The 23328-nt window shown below is 44.9% G+C and overlaps 1 protein-coding gene across 2 annotated transcripts in view; it reads left to right on the forward strand.

The window, feature by feature from the left end:
• Grap2 (GRB2 related adaptor protein 2) overlaps positions 1-23328 on the forward strand; it is a 65232-nt gene that overhangs the window by 16440 nt on the left and 25464 nt on the right. Inside the window, exon 1 of one of the 2 annotated variants that reach the window (XM_046429509.2) lies at positions 7838-8055. The exons of the other annotated variant lie outside the window; for it this stretch is intronic. The gene's annotated coding sequence lies outside the window, so the exon portion shown is untranslated. Of the gene's footprint in view, positions 1-7837; positions 8056-23328 lie in introns of those variants that run through there. 2 annotated transcript variants of the gene reach the window in all.

The following is a 23328-nucleotide window of genomic DNA, read 5'->3' on the forward strand; positions in this document are numbered from 1 at the left end:
AGGCCCTGTCACTCATGCGTTGTCACAGTTCTCCTTGAACCATCCCCATCCCTCCCACTAGAGAAGGAGCTCTTAGTTTTCGGCATTGAAACCACCTCGTGCTGCCTGTTCAGCTATTTCACTACTTGCTTCTAAGTTTGGAATCAACCTCAACTACTATGAAATCTTATATGAATACCAACAGATTGCTTCATTCCTGGGATCCCAGAAGGTCTAGCTCACTGCAGAGCCCTTCAGATGCCCCACTTGGGCTCTGAAGAATTCAAACTATAGGGCTGGGGATGTGGCTCAAGCAGTAACACGCTCGTCTGGCATGTGTAGGGCGCTGGGTTCGATCCTCAGCACCACATAAAATAAAGATGATGTATCCACTGAAAAAAACCGAAAAATAAATATTTAAAAGAATTCAAACCATTGGGAAAGAGCCCACCCGACTCTGCCATTCCCCTCGACCTTCAGTCTAGAATGTGCTTTAATATGCAGAGTCGTATCACATAAACAAACATTCCTTATTATGACAATAACATCTTCCCTTAATTGCAAAAATATTTCTGACCTGGATTTATTCTTGTCATGGCTGTGCGAGCAAGCAGAGTCTTGTTTGCCTCTACAATTTATTAATAATGTATTAATTAGCTCCCCAGTGCTGCCCAAGCAAGGAACAGAGAGGATTTATCTAGATCATGAAAACTGAAACAAAGCTAACACTTTGTTAATTATGCTTTAAGGGCAGTTCCAGAAATAAATAGTGTGGCGAAATTTAGGTCTAACTTTTGAAAGACTTTTGAGAAACATTATTTAGCACCTACTATGTAGAAACTCAGAAAGGCCAAGAAGGCTAAGATATAAAATTGGCCAATTTAATTATGATAATCATGGTTAACATACAATAAAAAGTAAGGGAAAAAAGCATTTTGTTTTGATTTAATTTAATTAACTTAAATATATTAGATGGAATCATATGAAATTGAGAATATCCAACTGTTTTTTTAACCCCAAAAGTGGCAATTTCAAATGATTCAACCTAACATGAAGATACTCTTGTCATATTGTACCAGCTCCTAAAACATTATAATTTTCATTTTCTTTCTGTTTTTTAAACTAACTGGTTCATTTCAAGTTGAAGTTGTCATTATTAAAAATAAACAATACCAGAGGGTAAATACGGGTTGGAGAGTTGACTCCTATTTTTTACATGTATTTATTTTTGTAGACTCATAAATAACATGTGTTTTGCAGTTTCAAAGTTTCAGGTTTAATTAGATCCTTCTCTTGGTTCTGCTTAGAGTTACTGTCCCTGCTACCTGTCCTTTCTGCATGACATTTTCCAACTCCATTCTCAAGCAAAAGAATTGTCATCTTCTTGTAAAACTATCATCTCCATCCCCATCTATCTGCAGAGGTGTTTAATTGCAGAACACTCCTCTTATCTTGAAATATTGCTCCATAGAGATTAAATCCAACATCCAGCTTTGCCCTGAATCACAGGTTATTGAGGAGTCAGAACAGGTGCCTGTACATGTATTTCACTAAATCCTTTCTTCCAGTTCCTTCAGTGTTTAACACATATTTACTAAACACCTATTTTGAGCAAGGGTTGAGTAGGTCATCTGACAAATAGGAATCATATCAATAAAAATGTGCGCTTTCATAGAAAACAAGGTGATGCTGGCCATCCACCAGGCTCTGTCCATCTAATCCTATCCAAGGAGTTAAGAGCCATTGTTGCATCCATGTTAAAGATGAGAAAACTGAGGCCAAAAGGTTAAGTGAACTCCTAGAATTCGAACTCTTAACCAACCATCAGTAATCTATCTGGTTACTGTGGGGATGTTACAAAGCAAGAGCTTTTTCTTAGACCGTGAACTCAAAGAGTGACAAGTTGCAGCACCTTCTGACGCCCTGAGCTGGTAACTATCTACCCAGGCTTACCCGTGTCTAATGTCAAAGGACGTGTCCTCCTGGGACACTGTGGACACTGTGTTCTCCCACCGGGGCCTACCTGCCACTGGCCCCTGGTGCATACAGGGACATGTGCTGCCTGGTGTATTCTTGCAGAATCACATCTGACCCCAGATCTTATCTCCACCCTGCTGCAGTCCAGGCACTATCAAGAAAAACGTTATGCCCAATATGTGAACACTGATAACACATCGAAATTCAAAGAAAATCTACAAAAGCCATCTCAGTCAACCTGAGAAGTCTAATGACTCATTCACACCCTCTCATGGGGCTCCTGCCAGGCCGCCCTGGTTCTCCTGAACCAGCCCCAGGCCCCTTGCAGCCCAAGTGCTTCAGCGCCCAGCAGACGTGAACTTCCTTGCTCGGGCATCGGAGCTGCCCCTGCTCTGTGCTGGCTGCAGCCCCTCTACGTTTGCCCCCAAGGCAAGCTAAACAAGGTCATCTTGCAAAAAATTAACAGGGAAGAAGATGCTGGCTCTTCAGGCCCCGAGTAGTTCCATCACTCTGGAGGTAAAAATCACAATATCTAAATATGATTCGATTTATGTCAGGTCTTATAAACACACGCACACATGTGTATGGGGAAACTGTGCATGTCCTGACAGCCCAAGGCAAAAAGAACAAAACAACTTACTGTCTCATTAGAAAGACAAGACCTGGTAGGCCAAAGCACCAGGATAAAAACAGAAAAATGAGCCCAGTGCAGTGGTGGGCTCTTGTAGTCCCAGCTATGTGGGAGGCTGAGGCAGGAGGATCGCCTGCACCCAGGAGCTGCAGACCAGCCTGGACAACATAGCAATAAAAAACAATAAAAAAAGGAAAGAAAAAAAAACAAGCAAACCAGGGGGCTTTAATTTCTAGACACACCACACACACACACACACACACACACACACACGTAATAAAAACTGCAAAAGAGCTAGATGCCCCAGCAATGACAGACTATTAGCATATCCAAGGATTTTCTTTTCTAAACTAATCACATGAACCTACTGAGCTCTTTTGAGCTCGTCTTCAGGCCTCTGTCCATGGAGGCCTGCCTCTAATCTAGGCTCTAACAAGGCAGAAAGCAGAGTAAGAGGAGGAAGGGTGCAGAACCAGCCAGCCCAGGTTATAATTTTAGTCCTACTATTTACCAGCTGTGTGATCTGGGTAAGTTTCTTAACCACCCTGTGCCTCCATTCCCTCATTGTAAAATAGGAATAATAAAATGAGAGACAGCACTCATGGGTTCTGTGGAGATTAGATGACATAATAGGGTGTTCAGGAACAGTGCCTGATTCTAATAAGCCCTCAACCTAGGCGAGTTATTCCTAATAGTGACTTGAAACAGATCCACACATCCCATTAGAAACTAGTGAGTTCTCATTTTTAACTTAAATCTTGGAAACACTTCAATCTCGTTTCTTCATCTTTTGTGTTTATAGAGAAAAAGAGCTGTTTAGCCATCCTTGAAGTACGATCTTTCCTTTCATTAAAAACCATTATTAAGTCCCTCCAAGTTTCTTTCCTGCAGTAAATGATCCAGATTCCTTAATGGGTCTGTTTTACATGCTTTAATCATTTATTTGAACTTCTCAAACAGCTACAGATGCAATACACAGAGAAATGTTGTCAAAGAAAATGTGACTTTGAAATTCCTTATCCTCTGTGGCTCATGAGCACAAATGTTTAAAACTCACTCTTACTGAGAGCAAAGTTGAGCTCTTTACTTACCATATTGGTCAGCTGGTGAAACTCTGTCATATTGCTATAGCCACCTAGGTCTCAGATGTGTTATTTGGCCTGAGCCAAACCAGAAGAGACCATAGATCATTCATTCATTGAACATTATTGAGTACCTGCTGTATGCCAGGCATTGTGCTATGCTCCAAGATTACAAATAAGATACTGTTTACTTAGAGGAGCTTATAACCTGGGAATGAGAACATGAATGTCAACAAATCATTGCAAGTGTCCTCCCACTAGATTCTGTCTTCAATTAAGAAGGTGAGGCAGGACATCCAAGGGAAAAAGAAGGGGGATTAAGGTCAGGGAAGGCTTTATAGATAAAAGGATGGTGGAGCCACATTAAAGGACTTTTAGAAGTAGGGGGAAAGAGAGAAGGCACTCGAGGAAGAAGAAACACCTAGGGTCACTTCCTATGTCCTCCAGCCTAGTGAACTTATGTGAGTGGGGCTGGTGTGTCTGAGGCCCAGGGTCCAGGAGAGGCACAGAGACACATGCTACCCAGGTAGCCGGGGCCAGACCAAGAAGGCTAGGAGCAGGGAGTGGGTGGAAGCAGAGGTGTGGCCTGATGCAATCTGTTTTACACAGAGCACCCTGGAATCGATGGGGAGAGGACAGGGGGTGTTTGAGCCTAGAGTCAAGGAAGAGAAATTGGGTGTTGGGGCCATGGAGAGAGATTACCAAGTCCGCCCACAGGAAGGGGTGAGGAAAAGAAGGACATCCATTTAAGGTAAATTTGAAAGGCAGTGTTTAGCCTGGTGCAGTGGCTACATGCCTGTAATCCCAGAGACTTGGGAGGCTGAGGCAGGAGAATTGCCAGTTGGAGGCCTGCCTTAGCAACTTAGACTCAGTCTCAAAATAAAAAATGAAAAAGGGGGGCTGGGGAAATATTTTAATGATGGAGCAACCTTGAGTTAAATCCTCAGCACAAAAAAATATATATAATTAATTAATTTTAAAAATATAGTGTTTAATTTAATGAGTCTCTTATTAGCGTGGAATGCCAGATTTGGGAAAGGAAGAAAAGATAGGGTGGATTCCAGAAGGAATTCCCAATTTCTGGTGTCAATGATCCTACCATCTAGTGCTCTAATGGTGAGCAAATACAAGTGGGCACAAATCCATCTCCCAGAAACATACTTGAAGACACATATCCTACTGAAGGTAGAGGGAAGGTCAACTTCATGTGCCAAGAGCAGTATTATTTCTACTAACTATTGCTTTTAAAATACCCCTTAATACATGTGACACATACAAGCTAAGCTAAGCTAACATTCAAGTAAGATTCTTAATTTTTAATTTTCTGACATTAAGTTTTAAAATACAACAACATGTTGATGGTATTTCAGTCATCTATGCTGATGGAGTGTGTATTATTTATCCCTCCACACACACACATACACATGCTCCTTGAGGTCAGGGACTTTGACTCTTGTCACCAGCTGCATCCCCAGCACCTAAAACCATGCTTGACTCCTGGTAGAGGCTCAATCATACTTGTTGAGTAAATGAATGAATTTCCACGTGGGCGAAAAGGAAACAGTCACTTATTTCAGTAATTAGGGAAGAATAGGGAAAAAAACAAAACACCAACAACAAACAAACCTGGGTTTAAAACAGTTTTTCACCAAAAGATCCAATTTGCAAAAATGAAGCTGAAGTTTAGACGTTCTCTTTCTCCCTGCGGCTCTACTTCGGGGAAAAATCACGGCTGCCAGCTTAGCTGATGGCTTCAACTGCCCAGTTACAAATTCCGCACAGTTGTACATATTGGCAGAGCTCTGCTTCCTTAAATGCCGTCGGGCCAGGGAGGAAATGGTGACTTTCCTTATTGATTTAATGCCAGTTCCTCTTTTGTGAAAAATTCCGAGTGCTGCTAACTGGCACACATACCACGAAAACTGAACATTGGGGCCCAGAAATTAAGTCAGTCACTCGGGTTTCTCTGCAGCCACGTGGGGCGAAGCCATTCCTGCTTGCAGGCTGGCGCGGGCCATGGTTCTGCCTGTAAACTTAGCACCATGGGTGTCCCCGTGGTGGATTGCTCGTAGGCTCCTTTTGATCTGTGAAGAAGCTCATTCTTGGATGAACCTGAAGCTCCCAAGAAACATGTGAAATACTGTTGATGGCTCGTGGGAGAGATGCTTCGTATTCTCCTTTTTCCAAAACCATCACAGCAAACCGCTCTCTCCAAGGTTCCCACTTTCTCAAGAAGAGGGAGGGGGAACAAAAAAGTCCTTTAGGCTGCAGGCTTCTGATGAGGAGGAGGGAAAGAGAACCATGATAACCATCATCAAACTTTCCATGGATTTTATTCAGTGCTCTCCAAGAGGCGACAGGGTCGAAAACCCACTTGCCAGCAAATATTTACCTTGAGTGGGACCCTGTGTGAGGTTCATAGGCTACAAAGATGGGTACAGCTTGGTTCCTATGCTCTGTGGCTTAGAAATAAGCTGGAGAAACAAAATATCAACCCCACCATGAACGACATGGTCAGTAAGTGCTGCTCAGGAAAAGCACGGGTAACCAGACAGCAGCCCTAAAGGAGATGGACTTTGAATTTGAGTTGAGGGAGCATTCATGGATGCAGTGTCCAGGTGCCCCACATGGCGGAAGTGAGGGTTGTGGCCAGCAGATTGGGGATGACTTTAGTTTCCCCTCTGAGGATATTGGACTTGGTTCTAGAAGTAAAGTAAGATTTTTAAGCAGAAAGGATGCAAGATTTAGAGAAGGTAAATCTAGCAGAGACCGGTTCTGTGAACTAACTGGTGCTTATTCAGACACAAGATGAGACCCTGACCCAGGTTGGGAGTGGTGAGTGTCTGCATCATGCAGTACGTTCCTGTGGGTACTTCCTAAGGAGTCATAGGAAATTGCATCTCTCCACGCCCAGCTGCCTCCTCCCTGAAAGACAGTGATGCTTGACACTAGGTGCTGCTTGGAACTAGACTGACTCCTTTAGAACCCTGTGGTGTGTAGACGGACAGGCCTGGGTATGGACGATATTTGAGCCCCACAGTCCCAGGATTGTGAATTGTAAAAGCCGGGAGGAATCACAGGGCCCTCATAGTCTACCTTCACTTGCTCAGATTCACTCCTTGCTCAGTTCACCCCACTGGTAGATGACTGATTCCAGGCACCCCTCAGGTCTCCTCCCTGCACTCCAGCAGGGCTCCTGAGGCAGTCCAGATTCTGCGTTGAGGTGTGTGTGTAAATTCTGGAGGAATCCAGAAGCATTTTGGACAAATGAAGGAGTTGCTCATTTGCTTGCCCAAATTGAGAGAGTTGGGGCTCCCCTCTTTTGCCCTATTCTAAGGCCCCCAGGTCCATTCCCTGCAGAGTCCCCATCTCACCTCCGCTAGCTCTCTGCCTCACTGCCTTCCTGAGCTCCCCTTTCATATCTGGCCTCCTGCTGTGGATTGTGCTGTCCTCTTGGTCTGGAACCTTGTGTGTCCCTCACCCCAGGACACCCTCCAAGACCTCAGTCCCTTGCTTAGCTGGACAGAGTTCTCCCTCCTTGGAGCTCCATGCTGCCAGGCACAGGGCTCTGTCACAGGGTCTCCTTGCCTTATAATTGCCTGTATGTGTTTGCCCCACGTCCCTCAGTTGAGAGCCTCCTGAGGGCAGGGCTGTAGGTATTCATCACTGAACACAGCACCTAGCACAGTGCCTGGTGTCTACCAGACATTCAAGTGTCAGATGAAGGAACGACAGTTGCCTATCTGTGCCTTCTTGGTGCATTCGTTCTTTTCATAAATATTTATTGAGTAATTACCTAGGATCTGCACTGTGTAGTTAGCCTTAAATGTCAAAATAAACCTAGGCACTCAAGTCCCAAATTATGCATGCATAAATTATGTATGTGGAGTGTTAACATGCACACGCAGCAGAGAGTGCGAGCATATCTACAAATACCAGAGCTAGCAAGCTCAATAAACTGTGCGCCAGATGTCCCTGAAATTTACAGAGAACCAAGAACCAAAAATGACAGTTAGCTCCATAAACCCAATAAAAGGAAAAGGGATGGGGGGTGCAAAAGAACAAACGAACCTCCAGCAGAAGGAAGTGGCTATGGTTTTCTCTATGTGCACGAGTGGGGGTGGGGAAGATTTATAAAGCATTCTATGCTGGGCAGGTTCATGTAAGTCTGAGTTCCTCAAGGGCTGGCTCTTAGGAGCTGTTTGGAAAATTCATTGCCATGCATGAGTCGAGGGATTGCTTCTTATTCCGCTGGAAATTGTTAACGGGGACTGCATTAGCGACCCCTTATCGCTTTGCCTGATAGCGAGACAGCAGGTTTGCCCAAGCAATTCTGGAATCCTGATCACTGCCAATTAAGGAGCATTGTCTGGCTGACATGATCAAGTGAGTATAAATATATTTATCGTGATTGGAATGGGGAAGGGAGACGCAGAAAGATTGAGGCAAAAGCTGCCACCCGTTGCCTGGCTCCAGCCTGGATCAAACCCAGCGTGTCACCCAGTGCTCAGCAAAGACAGTCACTGGCTTCCGGAGGTGTAATGCACAGTGGAGAGAATTCAGGACTAAAATCATTTTCCCCAGAAGGGGCCCTGTCTCTCCTCATTTTCCCTCTTCGCTTCTCTCTCTCTTTTTCATGTTCACTTCTGAAAAGAGAAGAGAAACCAGATGCGATGTTGAGCACATTTTCATTCTGTCCTGTGGGCCACGCTGCCCCCACTTAGCTTCTCTGCAGTTCAAAGTGACGGCAGGGAACACTGTGGCCCAGGGCCCACCACCTTCTCTGTCGTGCATGTGTGCGGATCCCTCTGGCCGTGGGTTTGTTTCATTACTGACTTGTGGGACTTTGGCGGGAATTCCTGTGATGTGTCTGGGAGCTGGGTTTGAAAGATCCAGATAAAAATAGTTTCCTGCAATGGACTGGATGCGGGAGGAATTTCTCACATTTAAACAGCTGAAAAAAGGAGGCGCATGTCAATCACATCTGGTGGCGTTCCTGTTGTCACACTGGAGAGCAGGGTCTAGTTAAACAACTGCACAGATTGAAAACTCAGGCTGTGTCCCCTGAGCCCCAAACAAATGGCCAGGGTCGAAGAGGAATACCCAAATTGCATTATTGCAGGGGATATTGATGACAGAAGTCATGTCATGGCAGGGACAGTCAATCAAAGACATGACTTATTGTCTGACTATTTGATAGAGCTAAGCTGATTCCAGCTGTTTTTCCACCTCTGTCACATGCATGCTATTCAGTTTCACCCCTTGAAAGACATGGACGCTGCCCAGTAGCTATAACAAGGTAAAGAGGCTCTTCCCTCAGGCCTGTCCCCTTCAGCCTACAAATTGCCCTCATGCCTATCTTCCTGAATCCACCAAACTTTATTTGATCACAGTTCACACAGATCCAGAACACAAAGACATTGGAGGCAAAATACAGGTGCCCAAAATAAGTGAGGGACCCAGGGAGGAGAAATGTCATTTATAGGGATTGCTTTGCCTCAAGGCATCCGGCCATCCAGATCCAACCGAATCCTGCTCAATTTTTTCCTCCTCCAGCTGCCCAGAAATTGTCAAGGCCAAACCCCTTTTACCAAGCTACCAGAAATATGTCTTTCCTTTGCTTTTTGAATCTTAATGGATGAAGCACCTGGTTTGTTTTTGGGTTTTGGTTTAGGGCTTTTTTTTTTTTCCTGTCTATTGCTTCTTGCCAGATATGCTATTTTTTGAGAACCAGAGTTCATGTATCTCCAAGGGAAAAAGAAAGTCACTTTGTATTTACCTGTTAGCAAATTACCACTTGCTGTGAAAACACAGTGAGCTCTCTCACTGTCTGCTGACAAATGGGTCATTCACCTGGCTGAACCGTGGCAGCTGGACAGTGCTCTTCGAGTTGGCTTAATTCTTTCTCATTGACATTTATTCCCTTGAAGCCAAGGGATTTCTCATTGCTCTCTTTGTTTGACTCTGCTTTTGAGGAATGTGCCTAACTCCTTCAGGTCTGATTGTTTAGCAAGCAGATTCAGTTAAATCCCTGACACTTACTGAGGTGCCCTGGGTTCCTCTGAAATTCTCTTCATTGAAAGCCAGCTGAAAGCTAGCTCCCTCCTAAACTAGCGGTTTTCTGTTGTGTAGACAGAGGCCCAATGTGACCATCTACCAAGAGCTCCTGGTTCCTAACTGAACCTTGTGTTTCACAGTCAGCAAGGCCAGGCTGTGTAGCCAAACAAAACGCACATCTCTCTCCTGCGCCTCGTTGTCCTCATTGTAGATACTGATGGGGACCACAGACAGTCTGTTCACCATAATGAGATAAAGCCAAGCAGACAATGAAGAGCCCCATCTAACCACATTGATACTGCTGGTTACCGGTGACGAGTCCTGCTCCCTCACATGCTGAAGGACAACACTAGAGAAGCAGGGTGAGGCAAGCATATAAAGCAGGGTTTATTTAAAAAGGGGTAGGTTTTATGTATTTATAAGTGAGGAGGGAGAAGTTGCCTGGCTTTGGTACTATATAAGGGGGGCAGGGGGGGCATAGCTGGAATCCTGATATCCCAAGAAATAAGGGTGTTTTGCCTTTTTATATGGCCTAGGCTTCATTTGTTGTACTGCTCTCTTCCCCTTATCTTTCTCCTTCCTGCCTACGTGACTAGGCCCAGGAGATGCTCGGTGAGATGGCCAAATTGTGAGATGAGACGCAGATGGGCCGCAGGGGCCAAGTTGGAGCGATCTGGGCAGGAAGGGGGCGTAATTAACAACTCCCTGAACCAAGGGACAATCCCTGAGACAGGTTACCTTAGCAACAGGTTGGAACAGGGGCAGGTTATCTTGATAAGGGTGGAGGAAGGGCTCTGAAGGAATTAATATTTCAATTCCTCTATTCTCTGAATCCGACTCTTGCCTCTGGCTTTCAACATCACACTATGCAAATTACACATGATTGTAAGAAGGGACTTTTGTCCTGAATGTTTAGGTGGCTTTTCATTAGGTGATGCATGTCATTTCATTAACGGGGATTAAAAATCCCCTGGATACACACAAAGCTCTTGACCTGGCTGAACCTCATTTCTTACATCATTTTGATTCTTTTGACGCCGGATACTTTGAGTTAGGAAGTAGCAAATGAGACAGAAACCTAGTTAGTAATACCAGGCTCAGGCCAGTTGCCTGGCTTTGATACTATACAAGAGTCACCATTGGTGATGGTTAGGCGTCTGCACACAGATTTCAGTATTTTGGCTATGTTGGGTAAAGTGATGAATGCAAGGACCCTCTCTCTACTATACATGCAACTTCCTGTGGATCTGCAATTACTTCCAAATGAAAAGTTTAATGAGTAAGAGGAAGAAGAAAGGGCATGAGTGGTGTGGCTAATGGAGAAATAAGTGCTCATCTTGGTTTTGGTTCCTGGCTAGACAAATACTTCCATTTTGTTTGTCTTGTCCTGCTCTTTTCATATGTAGATTTTGTGAGCTGTCAGGGATAAAAGTGAGGGTTCCCTCTCTATGGAACAGAAGAAAGAAAATTAAATGGGCTGCATGAACCACCGGGAACATTCTGTTAGAAAGCCACCCACTTCCTGTCTCCCCCACCCATTCACCTGCACAAACTATCTCCTATGCCCATTCTCACCTTGTCCTCCTTTCTTCCCATCCGCTGGGGCTGCAGAAGAACCCACCAGGCAAGGCACCTCAGCCCTTTCTGTGTGTCTCTGAGCTCAATCCTTTGAGGTTAGCTCTCTGGGCTGGTTCTTTCTTACTCAGGATTTTGACAACCATCTACATCTACCGGTACAGACCCCAAATGTCTAGCTCTACCCAGACTTTAAACACAACTACCCAGAGAGTAGGAGTCTCTGCCTATGAGCTTCACAAGCATTTCAAACTCCTCCTGTGTTCTCTTATATCAGGAAATGCTTCCACCATTTACCAAAATGCCCACAGCAGAAACCTAGGAGTCATGGAGTCTTATGCTTTCCCAAGGACTTCTATGTGACTGTCCAAACCGAGATGTGCTGTGAGCATAAAATACACACTGGGTTTCAAAGAAAAGAATGCAAATGATCTCAGCAACATTTAATATTGATTTCAATGGAAATGACAGTATTTTGGCTACATTGGGTAGAGTAAAATAAATTATCAAAAACTATTTCCTTTTACTTTCTAATGTGTCATCAGAATATTTAAAATGACAAGTGTGGCTTGCATTTGTGACTCATATTTTACTTCTACTGGACAGTGCCATCCCAGGCTCTTCTCTGCCATGTAGCCACTTCCAAATGGTGGATAATTCATAGGAATTCTCTAGAACTGAGCTAAGGGAGAATGTAAGTGCAGAGGTTAAGTTTAAATCCTGGCTCTATTCTTTTTTTTTTTTTTTTGGTACACGGGAACTTGGGCAACTATTTAAATTCTTTGAGCCTCAGTTTCCTGAATATTATAATAGTTCTTATTTGTTAGATTCTTTGTGGGGACAGTATTTCTCATATTCTTGCAAGTACCATATGCGCCAAAATGACTAACCACGTACTATGGTGACAAAAGCATGGGCAAAGGCCCCTGGTCGAGAGAAAGATCATGGTCTCTCTCTGTCACAGCTCAGCCTTCGTCAACTCTGACCAAGATTACTGCGATAGTTTCTCCACCTCAGGTAATTCTGACTCCCAACCTTCATTCTGCCATCAGGCTACAAGTTCCCTAATAGAATGTTATCACACATTTCAGCGACTCCCCACCACCCTGGGGATGGAGTCCAACGCCCTCTCACGCTATGCACTGCTTTTGGGGACCTGCCTCCTTCCTGATCACCAGTCCATCTCCTGCCAGTCCACAATGACCATAATAACCTGTTGGGTCCCTTCCTCCTATTGCATATATCACTCTCTCTTGTGAGTGATATGTGTGCTCTCTTCTCTGTATAGCTACTTGTCAGCAAGACTCAGTTCAATTGTCACCTCATTTGGAACGCTTTCTTTGTCCCTCCTACACCTGTGTCCAGCCCAGGTCACAATAGGGGCCTCTCCCTATGCTTCTCAATCACTTGGGGTTGGCTTCTTTACCATGGGGGTTCCCACATCTTTGGTTAAATCTGTTGTACTTTCAGCCAGACCGTGAGCCCCCCGAGATCTGGGGTGGGCTCTCTAGTCCACTCTGGGTCTCCGTGTGCCGCATAATGCCTGCAGTAGAGTGCAGCGGGGCCGGGGGAAGGCTGTTGAGCAAATGCATAAAGCATAGGGAGCTGCCCTGGGAGGGAGGGGACTAGCAGGAGCCCAGTGAGGCTGAGCATCAGAAAGTCTGAGAATTACCCAGGGAGAAATTGCCACTCCTGGTGGTGCAGACAGAGTCAGAATGAGAGATAAGGATCTGGGCAGGTGGTCAGTGGTGGAGGATCTGTAATGAAAGAATAGAAAAAGAAGATCAGGAAAAAGTGCAGAACCAGATTTGGTACTGCTGGTGGTTTAGTACTTCCTCTAAAATGGTTCCAGGAAGAAAGGAGGTTCTAGGAAGGCACAAGTCACATGAAGGAAGGATGATGTCACCAACCAATTCCGGGATGATTTGTCACCAGGACTAGGTACCTGGGTGATACAGGCAAAGGCCAATCTGGTGACTATGTGATGGGATTACTAATAATATACTGGGATTAGTGCCCAGGAATTTTATACTGTGGTCCAAATGCCAAGCACAGAAAAATTCAACAAGTTACGGGTACAGGAAGTAGATAATGAATTTGAAAATAACAACATGAAATGCCAGAATAATCACAAGAGAAATATCTGTTTTTGTTTGTTTGTTTGTTTTTGGTACTAGGGATTGAACCCATGGGCACTTAGCCACACCCCCAGCCCATTTGATTTTTTTATTTTGAGACAGGGTCTTACTAAGTTGCTTAGGGCCTTGCTAAGTTGCTGAGGCTGGCTTTGAACTCATGATGCTCCTGCCTTAGCCTCCTGAGCTGCTGGAATTACAGGCATGTACCACTGCACCCAGCACAAGAGAAATATCTGAATTTGTTAAGAGGACAGAGATTCCTGCTTTGGCACAACTGTGGATTGAAAAAAAATCATAAATATATAAAACCTACTTATCAAAACACATAGTGTTACAGAATGCATAATGGCAAAAACATGCCTTTGACCTATAATGATATTAAAAGTAGCAAATCATACAAGACAGTAGAAAAAATAGGAGGTATGACATTTTGTGCTCACAGGATGTATGAATGAGAATATGTACTTCTGCATGCAAACCACAACCTGCAGAAGAAACTATAAAACCTGGAGCTGCGGCTCAGTGGTAGAACACTTGCCTAGCATACACAGGACCCCGTGTTCCATCCCCAGCACCACAAAGAGAAAGAACAGAAAAAAACTCTAAAGACTTCACTCTAGGACTGCAGATCTGATCCTCCAGGCTACCGCACTCCCCGGTTTTCATGGAAGAGATTTTATGCGACAGGCATTAAGTGAGGCAAAGGGTGGGCGGTGCAGAAAGAAGTAAATGACTTCTTGCTGTCTTTCTCAGCAATGCTCTGGTCTACCACTTTGAGAAGGTTAAATATTTGGGATCTGCTCAAGCTAAAATTTTATGTTTATTTATTTGAAATTTACATTTAACGGGGCATTCTGTATTTTATCTAGAAACCCTACTTAGCAAGGTGTGGTTTCCCCATTCAGATTTCCTGTGAACTATGCATTTGGATAATTGTCACTGAGAAAATATGCATTAAAATAACAATAACTAATGACTATTGCAGACCTACTGTGTGTCAGGCACTGTGCTAGTGGTTTAGGAGGATATTTCAAATCTTCTTCCCAGGAACATGTAAAGACAGGTGGTATTATTATTCCTGTTTTTACACTAAAGAAACTGAGGCTCAGAGAGCCTAATTAACTTGCTTGGGGTTACCCAGATGGCTGATGGGAGAGCCATGGTTTGAACTTTGGAAAACCCTGGCTCTGAAGCCCAGGTGCTTGTCCCCTCACACCACATACATAGCCACAGCGCTAGGCAAGGGGTACATACATCAAGCCCCAGAGAAGAAAAAGAGTGGCAAACCACAGGATGTCATGGGAGCAGGCCCCAAGTAAGGCCCAAGGAGCCATTGAAGTTGGACCATGTACCTTGGTTTAAGTAAAATGTGCCCCTAAACCTAGACAGATGCAGCCCCACGCCAAGACACACAGCTTGGTTAGAAGAGCAACAGATGGGTTTCAGCCCCCATTACAGTCTCAGCCTGGGGCCCTTGTGCAGGGAACAACCTCACAGCCCCACACATACTGGGGTGAGAGGGCCAGAGCTGAAGCAAAGGTGCAGGTGGGCACTTAGAGAACCGCGAGAGGCCTTTCCCTTTCCCTAAGGCGGGTTTGCATTGCATCGGTGGATTCTGAAGTCAGTTTTGAAAGACAGGCTGGGGAGAGATTGCTGAAGGCCTGGCATGACAACAAGAAAGGCTTGAGTGGCTTGGGAGGTCACATGACAACGTGACTGACAATTCTGAATGGGAAAATCATCCTCAGAAAGTCTGTGTCAGAAGCTTCAACACACAGAGGTCTTTGCTCCATCAAGCAGGGGAGTAAAGGTGGAGGGAGAATAGGGGCATGGTAAGGTGATAGAACCCATTCAAAGGCGTGACAAAAAGAAATTCTATGGCTCAGAAAAGAGGACAAGGAGAGGGGACAGAAAGACTAAGGAGGAAAGCAAGAGAGCACATGAATTCCTTCCACTTGGCATCTCCCCAAATTCGGTCCTGAAGGAGGAGATCACCCTGCTACAGGGCACTTCCTTTTCCCAGAGGGTGATCAGACTGGCACAGAAGGACAGGGCCACGGCACAGCATAGCTGGGTTTCAGCAAGGCTTTTGGTTGTACTTCTCAGGCAACTATAGAGGACAGAATGAAGATGGGTCGGAAAGCTGCTTAATCTGATGGGTTTGTAGTTGCTACTCAAAGGATGCTGATTAACGGGATAATGTCACCCTCCAGGGAGAGTTTAGGTAAAGAAAGTGAGTCCAGAGAGGGCCAGTTTGCTGGTGGCCACATGGTGCATGAAAGAAGCTATGCCTGGCTCCAAAGTCAGTGTCTATTTATTATGAAATAAGAACCAAAAGGCAGGAAATTCACTACTGGACAAGTAGTTGAAAGATAAAACCAGGGAGTCAGAGTAGAAATTTAGGCCCGAAGGAACTGTCATGGGCTGAGCAATTAATTGGCTGAAAGGGAGGAATAAAAACTAGATGAAAGTCAGAAAGGCTCCATGCAGGGGAGAGACCTGCATTTTGGGTCCAAAAATCCATCACAGGGGTGGTGATGCCTGGCTTGGCGGCAGCAGCTGAGCCAGAGTTCCTGCTGGCGGGTTGCCTGCCTCCTGAGCAGCCATCCTGGCCCCGCAACCGTCCTGTGCTGCAGCGCAGGCCACATCTGCAGGGTGGAGTTCAGGCTGGGCGATGCCTTTTGAGCACAGCTGATAACTAAGACCTCAAGGAAAGGACCAGAGATGAGGAGTGGGGGGCGGGGGACTCTGGGGATATTCAAGTTTAGAAACAAGAAGTGTGAGGGTTTTGCTGTAGTTACTTTTGCTTGTCACTTCTTAGGGCCGAATTCAGACTGAAAGGAGAGGACTTTTGGTCCAATATCAGCAACTCACCAAGCCATTAACTCACTCTCTCTTGCTCCTTCCAATCCCCTCTCCGGAGTCGCCCTTGGGCTGGATCTCAGCACAGTGAATTAGGGAAAGACCCACCAGCTTTGGGAACAACTTCCATTTTTGAGAATCTAGGATTTGAGGCCTCTCTTGACCAAAACTGGCAACTGAAAAAAAAAAAAAAAAGAGAACTGGAACTAGGTATCTAGCTCGGTGGTGGCGTGCTTGCCTGTCAGTGGGTGAGGGCCTGGGTTCAATTCCTGGCACCACGGAAAGAGAAAGGGCAGAAAAACATGGTCTTCAAAAAGCTTAACCGAACTTGAGCTAGGAAGCTTTAATTTTCCAAAAACAAGAAAATTCTAATTATTCACTAGATGAGAGGAACTCACAGTATCTCCCTTTGATTGACAAATTTTTAGTGGCCCTAGCCCAACTGTACCTTTACCAGGTGACTTGCTACCTAAAAATGTCATTACCTCTAACTTTTCAGGAATAGACTTATCGAGTACCGCCCGATAAGTGATCCCAGGAGTTAATCTTCACTTTCGCAAGCTTTGGAGCTAAAAAAAATGACCAGCATTCTAGTAATAAACGGTGGCTTGGGAACATAAGTAACAGTGACAAAAAGATTAAGGTAGTTTCGGTCAGGTAGTCATTTATTCTACACTTTCTGCGCTTTGCCCAAGTAAGAATTACCATGGCCCCGGGCTCAGATGTCGAGGAAAAGGACAGGGGACACCAAGCATATATGCAGCATTTGTGAAAGATGTCACAGCCCTGGTGACAACACAACAAAAAGATGGAGGCTTTCAAACCTATGATAAATAAGCTGAGCGTTCAGAGCTTGAATCGATAAAAACAAACATAAAGAGAACAGAAGGGAAGAGAAGAAAAAGAAGCCACCATAAAATCCCAATGATGTATTTGAAGGGAGATCATGGTGTGAATAGAAAATGGAGAGTTAAAAAAAAAAAAAAAGGAGGCTAATTTTGTAGAATGTCTGTCTCTTTCTTACCCTCCTCTCTCTGTACTTGGCTCCCCTCCCACCCTTCTGATAGGGTTCAGGAAATGATTTTTGATTCTGGGTGGTGTTTTTAATGCTTCATCTGTGTTTGGTTTTGCCGGCGGGGCTCATGGCGTGTCTGTAGACAGTTGTCATAGCTTCAGGAAACAATAAGGATACAACAAGGAACCAGCCAGGGCAACCTCAGTCTGTCTGCAGAGCAGGGCTGGGAGTAACATCTGCAGGGGGCCCGAGGACACTGGGTGTTCCGTTTCTGTTCTTTTGGATTGAAGTGTTTGTGGTGTCATTTTAATAAGAGAGGAGCAGGAGTATTAAAAAACAGAAGTATCTTCGACATCACTTTTTCAAACTAGATTCAGGGGAAGTCTTTAATGTTTCAAGGAGAAAAAGAAAGAATTTGGGAAACACCTTGTGGGGAAAGTTGATGATGGGAGAAAAGGGTGACATTGAGAGAAAAGAAGGGGCGGAGGAGCAGCAGCTTGTAAGTTCGTGAACTGACATTGGTTCCCATTTTTGCAATTGCCTTAAAGCACTTGATGGCTTGGACCAAGGTCAACCAGGTTTATTACAGTCTTTGCCCCTTTGACCAAGAAGTAATGGGCATGAAGTTCATGGGTAAGAATTGCTGCTGTCAATTCCTTCGCTAAAGGACAGCTGCTTGGGAAGGTTCAAAGGGCCTAAGCCTGTTAGCAATTATCCTGAACTAGTACCAGGTTTTGTCATTGAGTGTCAGCAGAGGCCAGGTGAAACAGGAAAGACAGCACACGGCCTTAGGAGCCGACAACACGGACTCTTAACCTCTCTCTCTCCATTTTTCATCTATAAAACGTGAATGGTGATTAATAATAATAATAATAAATGTTGCAGAGGGTGACCGTTTGTGAAGCCCCTGGCAGGTGACAGACCTTATTGATGAGTGATAACTTACTCTCTGCCGGTTTGTGCTTGCAGACATTGTCGAGGCTTGGGCAGCATATTCCCTCCCGCGCTGTCCGGGTGCTTCCTGTGTAAAGTCACCAACCTGGGGACTGAGCTCAGGGTGGAGGGCAGTGCATGGAAGCAAGTCAGGGTGCAGCTCCTCACCCCCCCTCCCCCATTTCCCCTTAGCTGGCGCCATCTTCTCTCCCCACTCCCTGGGCGGCCTTGATCACCCCGGGGGGGGGGGTCGCACCTTTGGATAACACAGCAGCTGAGGTGCCATCGCCAGCAGAGGAAAGCTAGTCCTTGCCCAGGAAAAGCAGGAAGACGTGGGGGCTTGAAAGCCTGAAAAGAAGCATATATTTGGTGGATTTAACACTCTTTAAAACAGTTTTGAAATTTGTTTTTTCTCTATGAGAGATATGTTGGTAGATCACTGAAATGCAAAAATGCTTCGGAGGAATAGGCGGTCAGATGTCCAGGCATTCTGCACGCGCTGCCCCGTGACACCATGGGGTGAGCATTGCCCTCTGAAGTCCTGGAGAGGAAATTGAGGCTCAGAGAGGTTAAGGTCCCCTGGCTACCAAATGAACAGCACGACCTGAGGCTCGAAAGCAGGTCTAACACCCAGGTCCTGCAGCCTTCCACCGTGGGGCAGCCTCACCATGCACAGTGGTAAATCAGGAAAAAAGTGGAATTTGGGTGCAACGCCTTTTTTTTTTTTTTAATTTTTTCTTACAAAAAAAGTTTGAGGACAAATGAGATTTGATGTGATAAGCCTTGAATTTAAAAAAAAGGTCAATTATATAAACTAGACTGGAGTGAATTAAAGAAGAGTAAAGGCAATAAATAGGCCATAGAAGGAAAAGAAAACAACGATCTAGGCTTTGTCTCTATTATCACTCAAGTTACAAGACGGGACAAGAGAGGGGACCTGCAGGGGACACTCTCCCCACTTATCTCCTCTTCTACTTCTCTTCCTTCTTATCCTTCCCCCTCGCAAACTACCCCCCACCAAAAAAAAAAAAAAGTCATAAGCAGGAAAAAAAAGGAGCTAATTAAAAACAAAAAAGTCATCCTTGAGACCCATGAAATCTCCATAATCCACAGTGACAGGCAAGGACCCGCGGAACAGCAATTTGATTAAATAAGGATATAAGGGATTTAGAGGGACTCTCTAGTAGTGAAAAGTTTGTCTACAAGTCTGGAAAATATATTTATTTGGCTTCCAAACCTGAAAATCAGGTGCCTTCCAACTGAGGAGATGGTCCCCATTTGGGAACTAGGAAGAGATCTTGAGACCAAAGAGTTCAGAGGGGCTGGGGATCCCAGGTCTGACTGAATTGCTAAAAACTTGGCCAAGGATGTGTGGGAGGGGACTGGCAGAGAGGCAGTAAGAGGTCAGGGCAGGTAAAGCCACCCTGGCCATGGGGTTCATGGGCTGAGCCTCATTCCCTTCCAGACAGGGAGGAAAAAGCAACCCTCCCCTGCGCATGGCTCAGAATCTTGCTCAAAACCCAGCTGCCCATTAGCTGCCTGTCATCGGAGACAGCTCTGTCGGCAGCTCTCTGCAGAAGAGAAGCAGCGTGAGAGGATGAATTGTTATTTGGGGAACACACCTGCGCACAGGACAGGAATGGATGGGAGACAGGGAGCACCCTGGTGGCTTCTATTCATAAGCCACTTCCTCAGGGTCTCCAAGACTGGCACCAGCAGACCATCACTAATGACTTATTGTTCTCGGACATGCTGCAGAGGGCCCAGTCTAGTTCCATTTGTCCACCCCTGCCACTCATGATGGGAGATTTGTGCTTTCCTGGGGCTTAGGAGGGGGAAAATAATGAGTCACTTGAGGACAAGAGAAAAATAAGAATGTCCTATGCAAAAAAATCACTTATGATAGGCTTTTAGAGCAGATGAGAATCTTAGCCAACTAACCAGAAATGTTTTGGTGGGTGTGTTTTGCTCATCTTTGCTTACTTTGGTTGCAATAAAATCAGAGATGTTTACATCCCCTGGAGAGAGCACCTGTCCTATTGAAAGGGCTGTCTTATTCTCCTGGGATATTGAAACAAAAAGAAATGGCGCTGAGTCTCTGACTTGGGAGATCCAGATAAGCAAAGGTTGCAAATCTCCTAAAGCAGAGGATTTTGATGGCTACACCAAGTCCATGGCTACCTGCAGGCTGATCTGCTAAAAGTCAAGTGGGGAGGACCCAGATGGCCCCACAGGAGCTAGTTGTAGTTGCTGCCATCCCAACTCCCACCCCACCCTGTGTGCCTGGCCTCAGATCCAAGTCTCCAGAAAAAACAGAATCAAATCTTACTCAAAAAGAATTTGAGGGTCTCTATTTTAAAGACTGCAGAAGATGAATTAGAGGTTAATTCAGGAGCAGGAGGAGTAGGGCTGGGGATATTGCTCAGTTGGTAGAGTGCTTACCTTGCATGCGCTAAGGTCCTGGGTTCAATCCCCAGCACCACAAAAAAAAAACAAAGAGCAGGAGGAGTAAAGAAATATGCACGCCTTATTAGACATTCAGCAGCTTGTTAGACATTCAGCGGCCGGCTGATTAGGAAGGGTCCTGCAAGCAGGGATTCTGCTGGTGTGGAATTAAACAAAAATGTTGTCATTTGAGAGCCCCAAATGTGGAAAGGCCAGTTCTCGTTCTCTTGGCTAGGCCCAGCCTTCCAGCCTTTCTTCCCCCACCCCCTCACTTCTCCAGAATAGATTGGTTTGGGTCTCTAGAATATTTAAGCAGTGGCTGGTGGGTGAACTGTGAAGTAGGTGTCTATCCTATGCTTAAAAATGTTCAGGAAGGGCCATCTGTAACCTTTCTGTTTCCTGTGCCTACATCCAATTCCTACTAAGTCAGAAAGGCCCCAAACACAGCTGTAAGGTTCAGATAAAAGAAAACCACACAATAGAGGTTTCAACCCAGGATCATTAACCCAGAGTCAAAAGCAGAGTAAGGGACTCGCTTGTCACCCTGAGATGAATAGGGACCACCATGCCAGGATGCTCAGATGGAATTTAAGCTTTAGAAAATGTGTGGGAGAAAATGACTTCTAATTCTCTTCCACCTAAGCAATTCTCTGTTTTATAGGTGCTAGACTCTGAAATGTTAATGTTTATGTGCCTTAAAACTCACAAGGGACAATGAGGACAATCACCAAACCTATCTAAATAAAGATTATGGGCCTCAGAGAGGCAAAGGAAAGTTAGAAGCTGCAGTCAGCGGTTTGGGGGTGCACCATTGCCCTCTATTGGATTAAAAAAAATCAGACTTCTTAGTGCGGATGTGTGTTTCATTATCTGTGGCAGGATTTGCTAAAAAGTCGTGGCACCTCTGAGTGGGAAATTCATTGATCCTTGTAAGTAGGTCCTGTTGTTTGCTGTCCCTTCCCTGAGGAAAAAGGGACTGTAGCTATAACTCTAATGACAGGTCGTTTGTCATGCTTTTGTTCACTCAGCTAGGAACTGGATGGAAGTAACAGGAAATCTACCAGTAAATGACAGGAACCACCATTCACGGGACTCCTACTATGCGTCAGGGTCTATGCACTCATGCCAGAGACCCCTCAGTGTAAGCGTGGCTGCTCCCACTTCATGGACGTGATAGCACACCCCCGGAAGCAAATGGCACATTTTAGATTTAAATCCAGGTCCGTCTACTCCGAAGCTCACGCTGTCCACTGAGCTGCAACCCTCCCCTCTGGAAGTTTGTAAACCACTAGGGGAAACAGGATAGAGATGTAAACATGTGCAGCAAAGATGGGCAAACTCTCAGCAGTGGGCCTGATCCAGTCCTTCGTGTATTTTTGTCCTTGAGCTAAGATGGTTTTTACCTTATTCCATGGTTGGAGGAGTGGGCAGGTCAAAAGAATAATAGTTCTGTGTGACATGTAAAAATTACATAGAAGTTCAGATTTCAGGGTCTATAAGTAAAGTTTTATTGGAACAAGTCTACGCCCATTCATTTACCACCAAGCCTGCCTTCTGGCTACAACAGCACAGTTCGATATTGACGACAGAAACCGCACAGCTCGGCAAGCCAGAAGGATTTATTCTCTGGCCCTTTACAGAAAAGGGTTGTCGACCCCTGGTCTATTCTCCAAGGTGGAATGTTCTATCTCAATAGTTTTCAAAGTGCTTTTGGGAATTGAGAACAGGGAAAACTCATATTTATTTGGCCCCCCATATGGGGATCCAGAGCCGATATACAGGTGTGCTCTAAGATTCAATGCCTGTTAAAACCCAGATTTTAAAACAGATCAATTAAAAGGCAGTTATTTGCATAACAAATTTCCCTTTCCATTTGATAAGGGGATTCACCACAGGGTTCCTTTGTAGAGTGAGTCTCCATAATACATGCTAATATGATTCCATTTACAAATACTCTCTTCATAATAACTTTTCAAGAACATTCCTATTGTGTACAGTGGGGCTTAGCTATAATTGTTTTGCTTTTTTTTTTTTTTTTTCCCTGGTAGCGTAAGATTTCCTATTTCTGAAAAGTAATGGAGCTGGCCTTGCCTGTCAGTTCCAAGGCGGGGGATTGCTGTCCCTGATTGTGTCCCAGGGGGGCTTGACCTATCCTGCAGAAGGATGGTGGTTCCTGCAGATGCACTGGTACATGCGCACAGTCCCGCCTACTTGGGGGTCTGTGGCAGGAGGTTGGCTTGAGCCCAGGTGTTTAGGACCAGCCTGGGCAATGTGGTGAGACCCTTTCTCAAAGTAAATAAGAAAAGACTGTTCTAAGTGTCTGTTTTATGTGACAGTAGATAACTGGTATAATTTTACGTTTTTTCCTAAGTTTCTCTTGGTAGTTGCAGCCAAACTCCTAAACTGTAAAGTCTTCACTATGCCCTTCACTCCATACCCAAGATAAACTAATGAAAATTACATTTGTGACTAATGTCCTGATAAATATTCGACCAGCAAAAGTTATAAAAAGCAATCTTTCTTTTTCTCTCTCTCTCTTTATAAAATTGCAAGACAGTATGTTATCTAAATTACAATATAAACTGGGGCAAGTATTCAAATTAGAGATCTTCCCAGCAAAATAGGAAGTGGTAT

Source organism: Marmota monax, unplaced genomic scaffold, assembly GCF_021218885.2.
Source record: "Marmota monax isolate L192 unplaced genomic scaffold, Marmota_monax_Labrador192_F-V1.1 WCK01_AAM20220418_F8-fsc00051, whole genome shotgun sequence".
NCBI lineage: Eukaryota > Metazoa > Chordata > Mammalia > Rodentia > Sciuridae > Marmota > Marmota monax.